The sequence below is a fragment of the Homarus americanus genome, unplaced genomic scaffold (genome assembly GCF_018991925.1).
Source record: "Homarus americanus isolate GMGI-L3 unplaced genomic scaffold, GMGI_Hamer_2.0 scaffold29963, whole genome shotgun sequence".
Lineage (NCBI taxonomy): Eukaryota > Metazoa > Arthropoda > Malacostraca > Decapoda > Nephropidae > Homarus > Homarus americanus.
The window spans coordinates 189,582-212,179 of record NW_024743443.1 but is presented as its reverse complement, the minus strand read 5'-3'; positions in this window follow the sequence as shown (position 1 = coordinate 212,179).

Here is a 22,598-nt window from a genome sequence, read left to right as displayed (position 1 = left end):
TAGGAAGCGGTGTGGGTTAGAAGCCTCCGGGGGTAGTGGTGTTGTGTGTGTGTGTGTATTTCACTCATGTTAGGCTTCTGTGTGTGTCTGTTGTGACATCCCCATTAGCCACACGACGCCATGACCTCCTAATAATTCAGACGCTCTATTGCTTCCAGGAAAACCACAGTTCCATCACTTTTGGTATAGTTTCCCTGACCCTCATCCTTCCACAACCACCTTCTTGTGTTTTTCCTCCACTTCCTCCTTCCATCCACATCATCCATACTTGAATACACACACATACATGAATACTACTATGCCTTAGGGTTTGTCCAGGGTCTTGAATTCTGTATACATTGACCTCCTCTGCATTTTTTCTTGCATTTTCTTAGCTTTCATCTTCACTCTGACCATCTAATCAACAATGGTGCACCTTCAAAAAATATATATATATAATTATATATACTATATATATATATATATATATATATATATATATATAATAACCACAAGGAAGAAGAAAACACGAACTTCGTGTTTTCTTCTCTCCTGTAGTTATCAACGCTATACCTCAGATCACACTGCACCTAATGATTTACATATATATATATATATATATATATATATATATATATATATATATATATATATATATATATATATATATATATATATATATATATATGCTGCATTTACCGAATGATGACTTGAATTCTTCTTCCCTTTTATTTTCTATCATATACCCTCTACAGTCTAAAGAATAATAGCTTGATATATAATATTTTTTAACACACGTCGGAAATATCACTTCCTTCGTACAAGTGACCAAGCTTTCCATTCACTCAAAACCGAACCTTCATTCAATTTCCCTAAAAGCGTCCGAGGCTCACTATACTCCCTCCCTCTCTTAACTTTCCTCCTCAACTTCCCCATCCCTCCTTCGTCCAGTTATCTGATCACTTCCTGGTTCCTCTTTGTTTTTACGTTTTCCTCTCTCTCTCTCTCTCTCTCTCTCTCTTCTTTGGCTGTATTACATATCCATACTCAGTGTCACTCCGACATTGGTTTCCATTCCTGGGTCTGTCTTGCCCCCTGGCCCAGCGTCAGCACTGTAGGTCACCCCCGTCTTCCATGACGATCAATAAACCCTGGTAGTATCTTTTCACCTTTTATATACACTCTGATTTGTTATCAACAATTTCTTTTATTTATTTCCTACATTATCTTACTTTTATTCTCAGCATCTCTTGGGTTTCTTATTACGTGATCAGTTTATCCATTTATTTTTACTCATCACATTATTTACACTTGTACTTGATTACTTATTCTTGCTTATGTTCTAGCTGTATATTATTGTTATCCAGGATTTAAGTAGTTTCTAGCACAGGTCGTGTCGTGTGTGGGTTGTCAAGTGGAGAGTATAACTCGAGCCTTATTTACATTCAAGGTGATTGAAATATACATGATAACAGGAAGCAGATAACTTGATATAACTTAACGTAATTTGCCTGACTCAGGATAAGTTAACCCAATCTTACCTAACCCTTACCAGATGTAACTTAATCTCACCTAACCCTTACCAAACTTAACCTAACCAACCGACCCTAATTTCATCTAATCCTTACTAAATTTAACCTAGATAACCTAACCTAACCTAACCAAATCTAACCTCACCTAACATTTATCAAACCTAATCTAACATAACCTAACACAATATAACATAACATAACCTAACACAGCATAACATGACCCAACTTAACCTAACAATACAACTTACATAAAGAAATAGTATATAAAATTGTAACTCTTATCCTACATAGAAAACGACTGAGACTCCCGTGAACGAAATGATCAGCAGATACAGACGCCATTGTTTTGGTCTCCCCTGCAATGGTGTACATTTTCTTATCCTCTTTTCCTCTCTTCCTCTCTTCTTCTCTTGCATTTCCCGGATAATTTATTTTTGAATTACCTCATTCTTCTTCTGAATCGTCTTCTTAACGTCTTCACTCCACCACATCGTTCCCTCTTTCTCTGCTCCTCTCTTGTTCCTTCTACAGCTGTGTTTTTTATTTTTATTTTTACTCTTTCCTATCTTGTTTCTTCCTCCTTCCTATGTTTGCTTTCGACTAATTTAGTTATTTTCTGGTTCTCCATACTTACACTTATATTCTACCCTCTTTCCGTTTTCTGTTCTACTTTTTTTCTGTTTACCCTATTTTCATTTCCTGTTTTACCATATTACGTTTTCTGTTCTAGCCAAATTCGGTTTTCTGGTTCTCCCTATTTCCATTTTCTTCCCCTTATAGCCGTTTTCTTTCCTCTCTACAACTCTGTCTACAAAGGTGACACTATTTTATCTCTGACGAATCTTTGTCTATCCTATTCAGACGATCTTCCCTCTTCACTCAATAGCCCCAAGTATTACGTTATCATTTCCTCGTTTCATTTAACTTAATACCTCTCATTCTGCGATCGTCAGCCCCCTTCTTCCTCCTCCTCTCTACGTCACCACCGCTTCCAGAAGTACTCTTTTGATATGAGAACCAGAGAGTAGCCTTGGGGTACTCCATCACGTCTCGTTCTGATTGTGAGGAGGATAAGTGTAGCTTATGACTATCGTTCTGTATCTGGGACTCATTCTCTCTTAAACACTACATAACTAAATTGCTTTCATCATTTTCACCATCATTGTCACCATCATTATCACCATCCGTCCTTGACACACTACAGCAGTGTTATGTTCAGTATCTATAATATATGCTTGTAAACCATCACCCTCATCACCATCCGTGTGTAATTCCCCCCTCCTCCTCCTCCTCCTCTTCCACTATCAACACCCATCTCCAGCCCAACATACCATAGTTCTCTCCCTCTCATGTTGCATCTTACCCTCACTTCGTTTTATGCAGGGGAGAAAAAAAGAGAACGAAGATTTTGATGAAGAGAGCTTTGATCCGCTGGAATCCGGTTGAGGCTGACGCAAGTGTCGGGCAATATTGGAAGGTATTATGTGGGGGGAACTCAGAGCTGAGGCGGCAGCGGCAGCTCAGAGTTTCTATCCAAAGTCTCGGGTCGCCGCCAGCCTCGTCACTCCTGCTCCTTTTCTCATCTTCAAGCTGGGTGTTGTCAGGCGGTGTCTCCCCACCACCCAGATTCTGAGCCAGACGAACAGACTGTCATTGAGCCAACGACCAAGTTCAACCAACCAACCAACCAACCAACCACCCACCCACCCACCCACCCACCCACCCACCCACTCGTTACCTATTCAACCACAAAGCCGTCAGCCAGGCAAGCAGTACTTTCACTAAGCCAGGAAACCGTCTTGTCAGCCAACCATCTAGCCCGTCAGCCAGTCAACGATCTAGCACATCAGCCAGTCAAACATTCAGCCCGTCAGCTAGTCAACCATCTCACCCGTCAGCCAGTCAGCCACCCACCCCGTCAGCCAGCCAGCCAACAAGGCCGCTCTTGTATCTGATTTAATCTTGGGGTACAGCCAAGGCGGAGACAAAAGAGGAGGTGGAGGAGAGGAGGGAGAAGACGACCACACCAACACGATGATGAAAGACAAGTGAAGGAAAAATCCTTGATACTTTGGAAATAAGAAAAAAATGTAGTTACGTAAAAATAACTCCCAAATTCCGGGAATAAGATATAATAAGAATAAAACAAAGAATAAAAGGTAAAAAATATCAAGGAAGAATATGAATCGATGCATTAAACTTTCTTAGATCTTATACCTGAAGAAGCATCCCTCACTCACATCTATCAATCAAATCTGGGTATTTGGAGAGCTAAAATCACTTGAAAAACTAAAAAAAAAAAAAAAAATCAATGGCTTAGAGTGAAAATGAGATCCAATGTATCAAGATGGAAGAATAAAAGAGATATCAAGAATTCTTCATCCTTGTGTTAGTGAGGAAACTGGTAGTATGTGTATCAGCGTTTGAAACGAATTTAAGAATAAAAAACTCCCTCTCGCAGAAGACCTATATTTTGGGATCAGTTTGTCAGGAACGGTGGACATACAGAGGTTAGGGTTTAACTTTCTCCCCATTAGAAAATTGATAAGTGTTTAGATTTACAAAAGCGTCGGTGGCATAGATTCTCTGTTGATATCTCTTAAAGCGATAATTATGTCGGAACTAAACTGACTCAAAACATTGGAACAAGAGCAACAGTGTGAGATATAAACAAGCTAATAATAGAATAAAGGTAATGAGGATTATTAAGGAAAAATACAATTAGATGAAATGATTTGGTGATAAATAATTAGTGCATAAACAATATAATTAATGAAAAAATATACCTGATTATATAACAGTAAGAAAACCCCGATTTGATATCATTTGGGTGGACTTACTCTGTCTGTCTGTCTCTGTCTCTATCTGCCTGTCTGTCTCTTTCTCTTTCTCATTACACACATTTTTTCCACTTCTAGTTGTCATTAAGAACTAAAAGTCTCCATTACACACAGACACACTTAAAGATCTCTGTGAGGATGCAACACTCAACATAATCCAAGAGTTATTAAAAATAATGAGAAAACCTCACACACACACACAGTCGGTAATAATCGCCAAAGACCATCTTCTTTACTCCTCAACATTACTAAGTGGATTTAACATCTATATTAAGACTTCATTTGTGGTTTTATCCGACTGTGAACGTTTTAACAATGTGTATGATACGTTATGTTATTTCTCTGACTCGAATGCCGCGTGGACCTGGTAAAGATTAGAGGTGAATAAATACACGATTTCTTGTCTGTTGTGAGGTGTAGCAGCTGAGGATATCTGTGTGTGGGGTGTGTAGTATGATCAGATAGTGTCTAAGGGTGTAGTGATGGGTCTAGTTTTTTAGCCAGTGTGTGTATATGGGTGTATCAGTTTGTGAAGGTGTCGTGATGGGTGTAGTCCCCTCTTAGCCAGCCAGCGTGGGTGTCGACTAGCTAACAAACATATTGGTGTCAGGGGTCAGAATTGCAACACACCTCCAATGTTTTCTCTAACAACACCACGACTGACACCTGCATCACCCTGGGGCCTCGTCACCTCTTGATTACTTCACTGTTCTTGACATGAAATTACCTCTCATGTCTCCGAGTCTATTTATTATATTTAATAATTGTGTTTACATTCGGTAAATAAATCTTGAATATATTATAGATATTGTGAAAGAAAACTAGTCTGTAAATAGTTATAGTTACCTTTGGGTTTATTGGTCATTTTCGTATGTATCATTTCTGGGAAAACATTAACATAGTCGTATTACAGATCGAGCCATTACCATACTTGAACTAAATTGTAATGACTGACGTTTTAATTTTGTTGACGGGACACGTAATTATGCTTTACATCATAGACACACAGACACATACCCAAAAATTTATGATGAAAAGCGTCTATTCATTTTCTTTATGACAGTCGTATACCTAGAGTTTTGTTGTGTGTGTGTTTTGTGCTTTTAACTAAATATCTAGAATTCGAATGACGATCCTATGTTTTGAGAAAATAAATACGAAAATTATAATAAGACTGGATTACTAAAATAAATGAAGATCATATAATTACAGAATATAATACCTGAAAAAAATGAATATCGACACTTTATACATACGATTTGTAATTTTAAGTTAATAAAGTAATTCCAGTTTTAGATTTTATGAATTCCAAGTTAAACATATTTTTTCTAATCTGCTTAACCTGGCATGGCGAGCAAATTAAAATCGTCTAGGGATCTTGTGTTAATATAAATGCCCATCCAGGTCAGGTGTAGGTGTTTAATTAATACATCTCTCTCCCTTGTTGGTCTCGTGTAGCCTACTGGGTCATAGCTCAGTCATACAAAACACAGTGACATACATACCTGAAAAATTACAAATAATTCTGAGCCTTTAGTAATTCGAGGCTTCAGAGGATAGAGTTAATGAATCTCGAGGCTTCCATATTACTGAGTCTTATTAATATTTATTTTGTTTAATGATTCGAAGCTTTACAGAAAAGGGCTATTGAACCCCAAGTCTTCTATTTTACTCACTGGAGCAATACTTTATAACTCAATTATTGATGTTATTCATTTTATAAACGGTCTGGTCTCTCTCTCTCTCTCTCTCTCTCTCTCTCTCTCTCTCTCTCTCTCTCTTCTCCCTTTGATCATATTATTGTATATTTCCTTCCCCCTTCTGATTATTTCCTCCCTTCCTTTGAATTATATTATCAAATTTCTCCTCGTCGTCTTCACTCCCCCATTCTCCTCCTTCTTAATTTTGTTTTGGTAAATTTTCCTCACGTCTGCCCCCCCCCCCCTTCAACTCGCTTTTGCTGCTTTTAAGTGCATCATTAAAAACAATTTCCTCTTCGTGTTTTTACCCTTTCCTTCCTCTTTTTACGATTGTTTCTGGTCAAATTTCTTGACTATCCTCACTCTCTTTTTTCCCCTCACACGTCGCATTTTCCTCCCTCTTATTAACCGTATCAAAATTTTCCTTACCATCCTCCCTCACTCTTTCCTCTCTCTCCTTTCAATTATGTTAATGTATGTTTTCCTCACTAGCAAGAGACTCACTCGTCAGACGTATATACATCGAGCATGGAAAATATCAACAATAGTCCGACTCTTATGCTTCAAACGACTGCTGCTCCGCCTTACAGATTTCCATCGCGTTTCTATTCCTTTATTTAATCTCTTTTATGTACACAATATCGTAAGAGTTAACGTGTTTATATTTTTCTCATCTTTATATTTAAATTTTTCGTATTGTAAAATGGCAGATCTTTTCACTCAGCAAAATAAGACGGAATTTGGTGGAAAAAATTTGCTTCCATGCAGACGTTTTGCTGACTGGAAACTTCAATTGCAGAGAGTTAGTAGAGATTGGAGGACAACTTCAGCTTCTTCTCATAATACTCTTACCTTAACTTCTTCTTTCCTATTGTTAGTGTAGTGGGGTATTATAGATTATTATCAATATATCCATTTTTCTCATTATTTCAAGTCTCTCATTATTGAAATAGATGTCGATAATCTCTCTCTGTCACACACACACACACACACACACACACACTTTCTATCTGTTTGTCTCTTCCACGCATAAAAGTCTGATTAATTATACCTCCATCTACTTTCAATCTCCACCAATTTCATATCACTTCACAAGAACCACACTACATATTAATGCCAAGATTCAATAATAATAAGAAAATCACAAATCTCAACAACACACAATAACCGGGGACACTTTCCTCCCTCTCTCAGTGTCTGTGTTTCAACCTCACTCCGAAATCGGCCATTTAAGCTACCATGTGTGGCATAACCTCACTCATAGTTACACTGTCCAGTCCCGGTGGTATTACACAGTGCTGACACACACACACACACACACACACACACACACACACACACACACACACACACACACTCGGTTTTATTTCAACGAGGTGCCTAACGTTACAATATCAGAACGTTATCGCCTCTGTGGGTAAAGTTTGGTTTGGTTTGGTTTGGTTATGTTTAGGTTGATGGAGGATAGACTACATTAAAGTAGGTTAGGTATAGGGTTGTTTAAGTTATGTTAGATTTGATTAGATTTGATTAAGATAGATTAAATCAGGTTAGGTTCAGTTAAATTTGGTGAAGTTAAATCAGAGTAGGTAATGTTAGCTTAAATTCAAGTTAGATTAGATGACTAAGTTTGTTTTAAATTGGGTGTTATCTATGCCTATATTATTCAAGATCTCGTAACGTTAGCCCCTAAGTATGTATAGTGGTTAAAGCTATTTTATCAGTAGATCATCACGAAAAGATTAATATACCAACAACTAAACCCAGATCTAGTAGAGCACCAAGTCGTTATGTCCCGCTATCATAAAGTTACTCTCTGTCTTATTACACACATACTACGTTTACCCATCACCATAATATAGTGTCCCAGAAAAATCTCTCTCTCTCCCTCCAACTCACAGTGTCTCAGGGAGGGAGGCAGGAAGCAGGCAGGGATGGAGGGAGACAGGGAGCAGGCAGGGAGGGAGGGAGGGAGGGAGAGAGAGGGAGCAGGCAGGGAGGGAGGGAGGGAGGGAGAGAGACAGGGAGCAGGCAGGGATATTTTTCTGGGACACCCTATATATCCAGGCGAGGAACCTCCCCACACAAACACCGTCCCTTGAAAAACGTGTGCAAATAGAAAACACACAAGAGGCAAGACGAATAATTGAATTCCCTGGTTAATGAGGCGTGTGTTGACATTACTTATGAAGCGAAGTAATCATAGCTGAGTTGGTGGAATATGACTTTAGGGAGTGAATTGTAACACAGGATCTGTTCATTGGTGGAAGGTGTGTGTGTGTGTGTGTGTGTAGGGGTCTCACTTGAGATTTGTTGCCGCCAGACTGCACACACTGAAGTGATAAACTGGGGAAACTCATTAAGGAGATGTGATATATTGAGTCGTTGGATGACTGAAGGAGGGAAGAACCTAAGTAGTTTTGATGGAGAAGGAACTGAACATTGGAGAGAGAGGATGGGGAGATGTAATGTGTTATAGTACTATTGAAGGAAAGTTGTTAGCACTGATGATTATACTTTGACAATTAATACTAAATCATATACTCGACTTTGTACTGGACATGTGTACTGTACCCATTTGATATATTTGGTATAGTAAAATAGCACTTTAGATATTCACTATAGTAGGGGTCGGAAATCAATACCATATCTAGACAATATAGTTTTTGTTGGATATTAGTACAGAACCTATTTAATATTATCTATTTTGAAAAACATGAATACCACTACTCCCTCCCTCTTTCCTTCCTTCCCTCTTTCCCTCCTTGTGGTATCCTTCGCTTCATTTTCTATTTATTCACACTACCATTTTCCATACTGTTAACGCCTTTAATATCTCTTCACTTCTATCGTGGATTTAGATACGTAAGTTTAATAATATTGACACAAAAAAATAATCATTATTCTTCTATTAATATTCAGACCTCCTTCCTGCATACTCAAAATCATTATCTTTTGTTTTTCCTTCAAATGTGGCTTGTCTGCGTCTCACTCACTCACTCATTCACTCATCCACTCACCAGGCAAATCATTAATTCCATTTCACCCTTGACTCACATAAATTTCATCAGGTCCAATCTTCATCTCCCTGAATATATCAACTGGAGTATCATCCTCTCTTCACATAATTCCATCCGCATTCCAATTCAGCCACACGTACCCATGTCACTCGTCGTAGTCAACTATGGATACTGCGCCTCGGAGTGTGGATATTTCTGAATCCTTACATCCTTATTATTGTTACGGTACTTTACTTAGGTCGTCCCCTTGTGTCTGTGCCATGGGAGGGAAGAGTTGGGGGGAGAGAGGGAGGGGAGGGAGAGGGAGATTAGGAGAGGAAGGAGGGTGGATGAGAGACAGTATGGGAGAGGAAGAGTAAGGGAGAGGGGGGGATGTGAAAGAGAGTAGAATAGAAGGGGAGTAAGAGAGAAAGAGAGGGGAGAGGGAGAGTTAAGGGAGAGTAGAATAGAGGGAGAATAGAAGGGAAGTAAGAGAGAAAGAGGAGTAATAGGGGAGAGGGAGAGTTAAGGGAGAGTAGAATAGAGGGAGAATAGAAGGGGAGTAAGAGAGAAAGAGGAGTAATAGGGGAGAGGGAGAGTTAAGGGAGAGTAGAATAGAGGGAGAATAGGGGAGAAATACGAGAGAAAGAGACAACACACCACCTCTTCATCCAAAATATACACACGATATATCATTAAAAACCAACACCAATAAACACACAAAAAACAATATATCAAAACAAATTCAAAACCAATAATAAAAACCAATAATAAAAACCAATAATAAAAACCCTTACTAGATATCACATGGTTTTTTACAGTACCACACAAACACACACACAGTTTCCCCTACACATTTCATATTCCCACCACTCCTTCCCCCCTCCCCCTCCATAGCCCCTCCCCCTCCATACCCCCTCCCTCTTCCCTTCCCCCTCCATACCCCCTCTCGCCAGGTTATTGTGTGTGTCCCCCTACGATTTGGTTTTTTGTCTTTCAGTCTATTGGCTTGGCTCCCACATACGATTCCCTCTTTCAGTCATCCATTGTTGTTTACTGTCGTTCTACTAATGCCTTGTAATGTATATAGGATGTTAGTAAAGTTTCCCCTTGAATATTTGTATAGAAAATTAATATTTGTCTTCACTATAACTTGTGTTGATAATTACTATAGGTCCTAAATACTGTTTACTTTAGATTTAATTAATTATTACCCTTTTATACGAAATTGTCTTTTAGTATTAGATAAAGATGTTAAATCGTATACTGAGATCTGAGAACATATTTTCATACATAATTATATCATACAAAATACTGGCCACGGCTGAGGTTTGCAACATAGCTGGAATGGTTCATTGAGTATGCACTGCCAGCTAATGAAATTTTAGCTTCCTCTGTTAACTGAAGAGATGAGAACCACAACAATTTAACTTAAATATATATACTCAGTATTTTTTTCCACTGGTGAGTAAATTGATAATATGAATAAGATTGGTGGAAGAGAAGAAGAGGAGGTGGAAGAGGAAGACGTGGAAGAGGAAGACGAGGAAGAGGAAGACGAGGAAGAGGAAGACGAGGAAGTGGAAGAGGAAGACGAGGAAGTCGAAGAATAAGAGGAGGAAGTGGAAGATGAAAAGGAGGAATAAATGGAAGAGGAAGATTATGAAGTGGAAGAATGGGAGGAGTAGGAAGAAGAAGAAGAAGAAGAAGAAGAAGAAGAAGAAGAAGAAGATACTTACATACATAACAGCGACATACAGTACATATTGCTCTTACATATTACTGTACATAGAGGAGAAACAAGTTGTGTCTTTATTACCAGTCTTGTTTAAACATTTGTGACTGAACGAAGCTTAAAGTTCACTCTAAAACTCTCCAGTGCTGACGGTGTTCTTGCTGTCAAACTTCATTCTGTTACACTGTACCTGTCTCGTTGTTTTTTCCTGTGTTGATATTGCAATAAAGAAGTTGAGCTGTCATTTTGCTCGAGATAGGGCGTCATGTTGCATCCTGTGTCCTTACATGCTTTCCTTATTGCAACGTTCAGTCCCTGCAATATTCCCTGATAGCAGCGCTCGTTCTCCACTCTTTTTTTTTTCATAATGAATCGTACAGTTATGATGTTTTTTTTTTCTATGTTGAAAGGCCTGGTCGCTGTACAGGTTTCTTTTAGAATCGTTCACTTCAACAGTTTCGTAAATTCTTCTAGCTCTTCCATATAGTGTCATCATGGGAGTTTTTCCCACAGCGGATCGTTCACTGTATGAAATTTCCCTTATGGATTTGTTCATTTATACAGTTTCCAAAATTGCATCATTCATACCGTAAATATCCAGTATTGCAATATTCAATTCTGGCAGTAGCTGCCTCTATCGCCGCTGTTATTGCTCGCCAGTTCTATTGCTTTTCAAGTTTTGCAACATCGTGACAATTAAGATTGTTATTGCTGGAACAAGGAAGAGGTGAGCCCGGTACACTGACAGTTTTTCCAACGAAGAGAAATTCAATATGAATCATTCAAAGTACTTTACTGTCAAAGGTGTGTGTGTAGAGCGTCTGAATTATTATTATTTTTATTACCATTATAACTATACGTATGTGTGTGTGTGTGTGTGCTCGTTGCGTGTGTGTGTCTCCAGCAAAAACAACACGAGGGTGGCCGGCCATGTTGGGTAACTGCGTCTCTCCCCACAACTTTATTAATGAGATGGGTGTTTACGTGGGCTGGATGGTCCATAACCTCTGTCTCTCTCACCACCTCATAACTTTTACCTCACCTAATTTCATTCTTGGAAGAGACAGACAGGCAGGAGAATGAGGGAGAGGATTGGTGGGTTAATCAATTAATTCTTAGACGAGAGAGAGAGAGAGAGAGAGAGAGCTTCCATAATACTTAACTCGTGTAATATCCTTTTTACGATTACTACAAGTCTGGCACAATGACCGCCCCCCCCATTAAGATGTTTTAATAATCTCAAAAAAAAGAGGAAGAAGAAGAAGGCGAAGAGGAAGAAGAAGAATAGGAGGAGGAGGAGGAAGAGGAAGAAGAGGAAGAAACTACAAATGTATAAGTCTTCCATCGCGACTCACATTTACAATTTGTTCACTTTGATACATTGATATAAGAATGTCTCCCTTCTTGTATTATTGCTCACATCCGCTCGTTCTCTAATCTTGATGTATTTGATCATTGAAGTTTGTTTATAAATCACATAACCTAACATAAGCTGGGCTAAACTAACATAACATGACTGAACTTCACTTAAACTATGCTAACCTATCCTATTCTAACCTAAGATAATGTAACATAACCAAAGCTGAGCTAACCAAATCTAACCAAACTAAATTACATGTGACCAAACTTAACCTAACCTAAACTAACCAAACTTAACCTCTGCAAGTCTCGTGGAAGTGTCAAATCGTTACTCACACACACACACACACACACACACACTTGTGTCCTGGCCAGTAGAGGTTCAAGACCTATTCGGCGCTGCTCCGGCAGCCGCCTGAGCCAATTTGTTGGCCCATACCCTAACTCCCTCCCTCAACCCTTCTTCCCTACCGGGAACATCAGCAAAATCTCGCCCAAACTGACAAGTTCGCGTCGGAAAGGATTGGAATCGGTGTTTAACAGTGATGAACAGTCAGTGAAGTCAGCAGTAGACAGTGGTAGCCGAGAGTGTTGACCAAGATGACCGTCACACCCACCAGTAGAGTCCTAACATCTATAGATAAGCACCCCTGGGAACCGACCATCTCCTGACCAGGCAGTATATTATTAATGAGTTCACTCTGGGAAGAACCGTGGGTCGGCTTTACACCTGACCATAAGATAACACAACACCACTTAGCAGAGAGTGAGGTACTGTGTCACTACACTACACGGTGGCTCAATGACACTGCGATGTAATGACCGAATTGCTACGGCATGTAAATCCTACGGACAAGTTACTACTCCACGTGACCGACGTGACCTCTCACAGTAGGGCAAGAGACCAGTCCGGGCCATCAACTGTAAACTATAATTTTTATGTTTAGTTCGCGTTCCTTCTCCTTTTAGTAATTAAAGCTTTTGTTTACGATCTACCCCCCCCCCCTATGTCTCTGGATGTAATAAGTCATTTCTGCCCAATGTATATTTTCAGCCCTTTAGCTACTAAACTTTTTCAATATCACACACACACACACACACACACACACACACACACAGGGTAAAGTCATGTCAGCAATTACGGCTTTGACTTAGGTGAATAACCCGGGCGGGGAGAGAACACTATTAGCGAATTATAGCGGTGCTTAGCTCGTAGAGTCTGGTGGCCGGGCTCCTGCAGGCTAACTTTTAATGGTCAGTATAAAAGGAGATATAAACTTGGTCCAGAAATATATAAAGGCGAGGTTGGGGGGAGGTACATTATAGGAGACTCATATATTATCATTATACTGTGTGTTGGTGAGTGACCTACAGCGGCGGTCGTCCTCATTCTTGTTTATTAGTGAAGGAAAGTTTAGTGAAACATGGCCAACTTCATTACCAAATACCCCGGGAGCCTTGACGGAGTTTCACTGGTCTATTACGTTGTGTATACTCCGAGTTATGTGGCGGTGGGGAGGAAGGTAAGTGATCCCGGCTAGAAAATGCAAAATTATTATTATTATTATTGTTATTATCATTATTTTTTAAACAATAATGACAAAACAATAAAATCAAATCATTATTCAAACTTATTACAATAATAGCATTAATAAGATAATAATAATAATAATAATAATAATAATAATAATAATAATAATAATAGTAATAAATATATAAAAACGGCATTAGACTTATTAGTCTGTAACAGAAATAAATTTAGACTTACCTGTATGTACCTTTAGAATCACCGGTATACTGTGTATCTCTACAGGAAGGTAATCCATTAGTCTGGATACTTTCATGTCAGCTTCTGTCGTTAATAACATATTTATTTCCATAATGGCTTCATGATATTGTGAGATTAATTAACTGTTAGAATATAACTTAACACTGACTTGAAGTGTGAGGTGTCATTATAAGTGAAGATTGTCATTACTTATCATAACACTTACTTGTACAGCGTTACTTAACAAAGGAATGATACATACATAATTAGGTAGATTTATATAGAAAGTAGATTGATAAATAATTCAATAATCTCTATTATTTGTAGTTCGTAATTATTATAATCCTGACTTGTATAATCGTTTTAAAACACTATATGAATGTTTTTGAACAAGTCATCGATTCAGTGATATCTGTATTTGCTGTATTTCCTTCCTTCCTTCCTTCCTTCCTTCCTTGTCTAGTTTATTACTCACACGCGGCAACACCACCATTATGGCGAACATTTCTCACCGAATAAAACCGGTTTATATCCATCAAATAATGAAGAGAACGCCTGCCCTTCATTCTTCATATTGGTGAATGAAATTGAGTTATCGGTTGTATTCAGTTTGACGGTTTCTCTTCCTTTTCCTCACTTCCTTCTTCCTTCTTTCTTCCCTCATTTAAACCTTTCTCCTTTTATTGTATTTCTTTCCTTTTTTCACTTCTCTCTACCTTCCTTCACTTCCTTCTTCCTTACCTTATTTCTCCCTGTCTTCTCCTATTTAATCCCCTTTCCTTTCATTTCATTCCTTCTTTCACTTTCTACCTTCCTTCACTTCCTTCCTACTACTCACACTTTTTCTTCCCTCCCTCGCCATTTCCCTCTTTTTTCCCCTCACTTCCTTCTCCTCCCTCTCCCCATTTCCCTCTCCTTCCATTCACTTCCTCCTCCTCTTCAGCTACGACAAAAAAGGATTATGGGAATTACTGCACTGATGTTGGTGTCAATTTTGTTCAATTTTGCTCAGGGGAAAAATAGGGACGGGGAGAAAACATGCGACTCATATTAACTGTCTGGACATTGAGTTGTGGACGGAGTGTGAATCAGAGTAATGGGAGGCAGGCATGATAGAGAGAGAGAGAGAGAGAGAGAGAGGATCAAGGAGGTTGAAAAATTACCAAAGGTGGAATGTATCTCGTGGCAGTGAAGCTAAAATATCACATATATATATATATATATATATATATATATATATATATATATATATATATATATATATATATATATATATATATATATATATATATATATATATATATATATATATATATATATATATATTGTTCTAGTCAATGGACTTTACGGGTAGCGTGGATGTTAGCCGCTGTGGGAGAAAAATGTGTTCTGTTCTCTGATCTGTGTTTCTGTAATCAAGGGAGTTAAGGGAATTAAGGGAGTCTCTTTTAAAGTGTTACAATTCCAGGATTTAACATGAAGCAAGCATGCTCTCATAACATTTACGGCTACATATTCAATAATCTCTGACCCTGATGTGAGCGATGGTTATTGAATTTATTGTTGGTGTGGTTATTGTAATACACATGTTGCTATAATAGGTTAGGTTAGGTTAGGTTAGGTTAGGCTAGGCTAGGCTAGGCTAGGCTAGGTTAGGTTAGGCTAGGTTGGGTTAGGTTAGGTTGGGTTGGTTTGGGTTAGGTTGGGTTGGGTTAGGTTAGGTTGGGTTAGGTTAGGTTGGGTTAGGTTAGGTTATTGGTTTAGATTAAAAAAAATAAGGTGTTCCATATTCATACGTATTCATTATAAAAGTTTAAGAAAAAATAACTTCCTTTGTGTTTTAGTACAAAGTTATTAAAAACAACAATTATTACGTGTGAATAATAGAGGACACGCACACACACACACACACACACACACACACACACACACACATACTCACACAACTTTCAATACTCCTTTACACAATAGATCTAGTGAAAAGTGTTCCTTGTCTCTTCCCTAAATCTGCGTCTTGCTCTCGCCAGTATTAAAAACAATAGAGTCATTTTTGCAGCTCGACTCGTCACCAAGAAGGACAAATGTTTTTAAATTTGATTTCCTCTTGTTTCCTCATTCTTCAAAATTAACTTTTACTTCAGCGGAGTTATGAAGAGAAAAATGCCAGAGTTGATTTTTTTCCCCTCAGCCTTGAAGAAGAAAGACTGAACTAACTTTCTGTTGTCATTTCAGTAATTGGTGTGTTACCCGTGGTGGTTCAGACTGTGATATTTTACTGTGTTGTCAGTGGTGGTAGTTGTGGTGACAATAGTGGTGCCGATGAAGGTAGTGGTGTTTGTGGTGGTGATGATGATGGTGACGATAAAGGTGAAAGTAGTGGTGGTGACGATGGGTGGTGACGATGGGTGGTGACGGTAAAGGTAGTGGTATTTGTGGTGGTGGTGATAGTGGTGATAGTCAAGACAGTGGTTCGGTTCTTTCTCCTGGTGCAAATAATTGGCATAATAGTTGTAACACCAGAGTCGTATTTGGTTCTGGTTAGCATCCGAGGCGCCCCATTTCCACCCAGCTGTGAATGGGTACCTAATTCAACAAAATGGGAAGTCAAGGCAGTCGAATGCAATGTTAGCCAGAATTATGCATTGGAAAGAGGCTTTAGTTTCTAGTATAATATATCCTCACTGCTCTTAACGGCCCGTCAGTCATATAGGATCTAATATCATTTGCTCTTGTGGTTATTATTAAGTTACCTATACCAATAGGAGTGGAGGCGAAGGGAATTGAGTTAGCTGTAATATCAATTGTAACAGTGAAGGTAATACCTCTAATAATACCAACCACAGCAGAACAGTTTCAGTAATACTCAGGCAACACGCGAGCTAATAGACATGTTTCTCATCATCACGTTCCTCGTTATTATCCATTAGTAAATTAGTTCACAAGTTGTTCCTCTCTCATGTTATTTCCCTTTTTTAAATCTTTATATTTTCTTAGAATTCTTGTTTCCCGATTTTTGCAGTAAAATATATTTCTCTCGTGTGAGCCTACAATGTGTGTGTATATATATATATATATATATATATATATATATATATATATATATATATATATATATATATATATATATATATATATATATACACATATATATGCAGTATATAAATACACAGAGAAACAGAGGGGAAAGTATATAATGTTTTTGCCGGAAAATAATCCAGTGTATATCCTTATATCTCACAGTGAATACAAGTCGTGTGTGTGTGTGTGTGTGTGTGTGTGTGTGTGTGTGTGTGTGTGTGTGTGTGTGTGTGTGTGTGTGTGTGTGTGTGTGTGTGTGTGTGTGTGTGTGTGTGTGTGTGTGCGTGCGCGCGCGTGTGTGGGCGCGTGTGTATCGTAAGCATTAAAAGTGTAATTTCGTTTCATACCTATGAAGAGTTTTCCATAATCACAGGTAAAGAGATCATTACATCTCATTACCTTAATTACTGTACCTTCATGTTTTACCTGAGACTGGCCCACTGGATGGAGACGTAGAGCGAGGTATCAAGGCCAAGATCTCCTGCAGTAACTCTACATGTGTTAGCTGATCTCCCGGCCACATTACCTCGGCCAGCCTCTCCCGTGTCATTTAATCTTGCCCCGGAGGAGTCGTGCTCACGAAAGCTTTCTTAATCTTTCCTGCTCTGGATGGTGCCTTTGTCTTCATTAAGCAACGTAGTTAGTTTCTGGGGGGAACTTTATTTCACGTCTGTTTTTATTTGTTTTGGCTTTTTTTGACACACATACACACACACACACACACACATATGTATATATAATTGTACAAGTATCTTATGTTTGTATGTAAGTATAGTTATGTTATAAAAAATTTAGAAACTTTTCACTCCATCAAGACGACGGAAATGTAATGAAAACACATGAATTTTATTTCCAGACGAGGTGGAGAATTTTACGCATATCTCCTTACGCTGACGAGTAAATAGAAACGTCAAATGATATCCTCAATTAAGTATAGATAATAATACACAAAATCAACAAATGTACTCAATTGACACATAAACTTGAAATACATGTGTATATATTCCTATCTAAAATACTATTAATTATTGTCTTGTGATGAGAAACATGTATGATAAATTATGCAACTTTTCATAACTATCTATATTGTGTAATTCTACCCCCTCCTCTTTCTCCTCCCCATTAACCACCCCCTCTTCTCCCCAGGAACCACTCCCTCGTCTTCCCAATAACCATCCTTCTCGTTCCATTATGTAGTACGTGTTCTATCTCAAATATTTTAGGCCTCGTGTAAAAAACTCCTTAAGATGGAGGGTAGGCCTATATAACATACATCCTCGTGTCAGCTGGTGTAAACAACAGGTGTTGATGTTTTAGTGAACAATGGTGTTATTGGAGGTAACAGTAAGGCGTTTTATACTAGTGTTGGGAAGAATGACAGAGGGTAGCATAGTCATAATGAAGTGTTTTCTGGGACGACGATTGAAGCTGTTCATACTACTGTATCTAGATTCTATATACTCAGTCAACTAATAAAAAGAGCAGCCTGGGCACACATGTACAGTGGGCGATGCTTTGTAACAAGTGACGTTCCCCAACTGCTTGTTTATAAGCTTAACCCTCCGATGACGTCACTGTCCAAGGCCAATATCAATTCCTTTCTTATAACTCAATCCGTAAAGCTCTTTCTTATTGGTTGAATGACTGCAGTTCATAAAGTTGCCAATAGATGGCGTAACAATACACTCCAAGAATCGCTACAAAAGGAACTGCTCTTCTATAGGCTGTTTGTTACCCAGCTGCTTTCTTACTGGATGATGATACAAACCATTGTCATTTGTATACAAAATGACATTTGTGTCATTCAGCATTACTTGCCGCCAAAAATATATTTAGTTTCATAAATGACTGGACAGTTCTATGATTTATCACCAGACACTGTAGATGAAAATGTTTTAAAATATTCCAGCATCCACGATTGTTTATATGTTCTGTGTATATAACTGTATATGTAACATAAGTGTTTCCATCACTGAGGTTTCAAATATTTTCACTAAACAAACTTTCTTGTACATATATTCCCATTATTTTTATTTAACAGAAGAATAGTGTCACTAATATCTCATAAACAGTCAAATCTTGCCTTTTTTATACCTATTTTTAAACTATTTGTTTATTCATAATTACGTGAGTTTTTCGACAGAATTATCAAACTCACCTAAAACAAACTCCTACTAGAAAAACTCTTTTATTTAGTGTTAATAATGTGTTGAATGTTCACATTTTATTACAATTATCTCGTTAAACATTGGAGGAAAGTTAAACATACTGAGTAAATATTAAATTCACAATACAACATAACTTCAGTGTTTATAACATTTAATAGTGAGTTATCACCTGTCGGGAAAATGATTGATGGTGGTAATGTTTCACTGTCACGAAGGCCGAGGGAGGGAGGAAGAGGGAGAGAGGCCGAGGGAGGGAGGTAGAGGGAGAGAGGCCGAGGGAGGGAGCGAGGGAGGTAGAGGGAGGGAGAGAGGTAGAGAGAGAGAGGCCGAAGGAGGGAGGTAGGTGGAGAAAGGCCGAGGGGAGAGAGGTCCATAGGAGGAGGTATGAGTTTTACTATAACGGAGACAGTGTGATATCCGCCCAACGTCACCTGCTGCACCAGTGAGAAGGACGACACACACACACACACACACACACCATCTTACTCAAAAAGAACAGGTTATCATATACAAAGGATTAACACTTCACTTTGATGACTAATTAGATCTTCAGTAACGTTTTAGAGCATCACTACTCAGAGTCTTACTAGGAATGTAAAGAAATATTGTTTACTGTAAATTGGTGTTTGTGGGTGTGCTCAGTATCGCTGTTCGTCGTATACACATGTACACAACACGTCCGACACAGATCACTCCCGGGAACTACCTGACAATGTTCAGTGATTTTTGTGTGTGTAAAACAAAATATTCCAATTAATCTGTTGCGTGGGTTGTGTTATTCCTCTCTCTCTCTCTCACACACACACACACACACACACACACACACACACACACCCTCTCTCTCTCTTCGACAGGAAATTGGAAATGGGTGTTTGACAGCTCCCGACATTGTTATTGTTGCGATACTGTTTGAGGCCATGGCCAGGGGAACACTTGTGCCGGGTGATACTCTTAAACGCTGATGAGTGTATCAGACAATGGCACTCGGGTCATCATCGACTGTACACTGATGCTCTCCCTCAATTCACCAGGCAATGCTATTACTTACACCAATGGGCTCGTGTTAGTAGAGCTGCCAATAGCGGCTATTTGTGTGTGTAACTAAACTAGCTTAATGTCTTACTAGCAAACTGTTTAACTCCTTAACTATATAATCTACTAATTATCTATTTATCTATGTTACTAACTAAATATTGAACTGTCAACCTAACTAACTGACTGAATTAACTGACTGACTGACTGACGACTGACTATCAGTCAATCAATCAATCAATCAAACTACTTAACTATACAAGACACTAAAAACCAAAACCTTTAACTATATGTCAGGTTAGTAGCGTTGCTGTGTTTAATCCTCATTTGAAATAGTCTAGTGGGGATGATCTTCACGTGATACCATAATTCAATACTTGTCTACGTAATAAAGCTCAAGTGTGATATTTATGGTGAATACGTCTATAATCTATAACAGTATACTCATCATTATAGCCTCTGTGCATCATTATGTTGGTATTGAGGCCCGAGGGAGAGAGGTCGGGGAGGGAGGCCGAAGAAGAGGTCTAGGGAGGGTGTGAGGTTGAGGGAGGTAGGCTGAGGGAGAGCGGTCGAGGGAAAGCTATCGAGGGAGAGAGGCAGAGGGAGAGAGGCAGAGGGACGGAGGCAGAGGGAGAGAGACCGAGGTAGAGAGGCCGAAGGAGAGAGGGCGAGGGAGAGAGGTACAGGGAGAATAGCTGAAGGAATGAGGCCGAAGGAGACAAGCCGAGGGAAAGAGTCCGAGGGAGAGAGGCCGAGGGAGAGAGGTCAAGGTTATCACCAACATTTATATATACGTAACATGTGATGGCTTCGTGTTTTTTTTTATCCTGGGTCAAATTGCCTTAGTGTTTAACCATTGTTTTTATATCCTCAACGGTGTAGGTGTACAATGCATTGGAAATTGTATACCTGTACGCTCTATGTACACTGTATACCTGCATTGTCTATATACATGTTCAACCATTTGTAAACTTCCATGATGATTTTACTGATTAAATGCCTATCTGTCTGTCTGGTTGATTGTCTGTCTGTCTGTCTGTTTGCTTGCCTATGTATGTATGTATGTATGTATGTATGTATGTATGTATGTATGTATGCCTGACTTTATACGTGCTCACGATGATAACCTTTTAGAGTTGCTATGTTTTAATGGTCAAGGGTTAGTGTCATGGGCTGTTATATAAGGCATCGCCCCCGGTGAGTTGTCATTTCACTCGAGTGCATGTCAATTGTTCATGTTTATTCATCTCTCTCTCTCTCTCTCTCTCTCTCTCTCTCTCTCTCTCTCTCTCTCCCTCCTCATCTACGTCTTAGAATCTGAAAACGTCTGTATCAAAGCTTTATTTAAATTTTTTCCTCTATTTTATCTCTTTCTTTCATTCTCCCTGTCTCTCTGTCTCTCTTTCTATCTCTGTTATTATCAACGTCATAGAACTCCGAAAGCGTCTGTATGAAAGATCAACCCGGCCTCCTGACACCTGATATGATCGGACACAGTGGATCAATTCTTCTTCCTCCTCCTTCACTCTGACGGGCTGGGAACAAGGCACTCCTGATGTATTGATTAGTGAAGAGAAAGGGCAGATAATAAATAGTTAAAGTGGGGGAATAAATAAGAGATAACTGATAAGAAAGGGAATTTTTTTTATAATTTTAAATAAAGTGGAGGATATATCAGTAGAGCATGAGGTTAGTAAAGTATGGGGTCAGTAAAGTATGGGGTCAGTAAAGTATGGGGTCAGTAAAGTATGGGGTCAGTAAAGTATGGGGTCAGTAAAGTATGGGGTCAGTAAGGTATGAGGTTAGTAAAGTATGGGGTCAGTAAAGTAGTAAAGGGGTCTCAGGGTCAGTAAAGTATGAGGTCAGTAAAGTAAAGTATAGGGTCAGTAAAGTAAGGGTCAGTAAAGTAAGGGGTCCAGTAAAGTATGGGGCCAGTAAAGTAAGGGTCAGTAAAGTAAGGATCAGTAAAGTATGGGGTCAGTAATGTAAGGGGTCAGTAAAGTACGAGGTAAGTAAAGTAAGGGGTCAGTAAAGTATGGGGTCAGTAAAGTAAGGGATCAGTAAAATATGGGGTCAGTAATGTAAGGGGTCAGTAAAGTACGAGGTTAGTAAAGTAAGGGGTCAGTAGAGTATGGGGTCAGTAAAGTAAGGGATCAGTAAAGTATGGGGTCAGTAATGTAAGGGGTCAGTAAAGTACGAGGTTAGTAAAGTATGGGGTCAGTAGAGTATGGGGTCAGTAAAGTAAGGGATCAGTAAAGTATGAAGTTAGTAAAGTATGGGGTCAGTAAAATAAGGGATCAGTAAAGTATGGGGTCAGTAATGTAAGGGGTCAGTAAAGTACGAGGTAAGTAAAGTATGGGGTCAGTAGAGTATGGGGTCAGTAAAGTAAGGGATCAGTAAAGTAT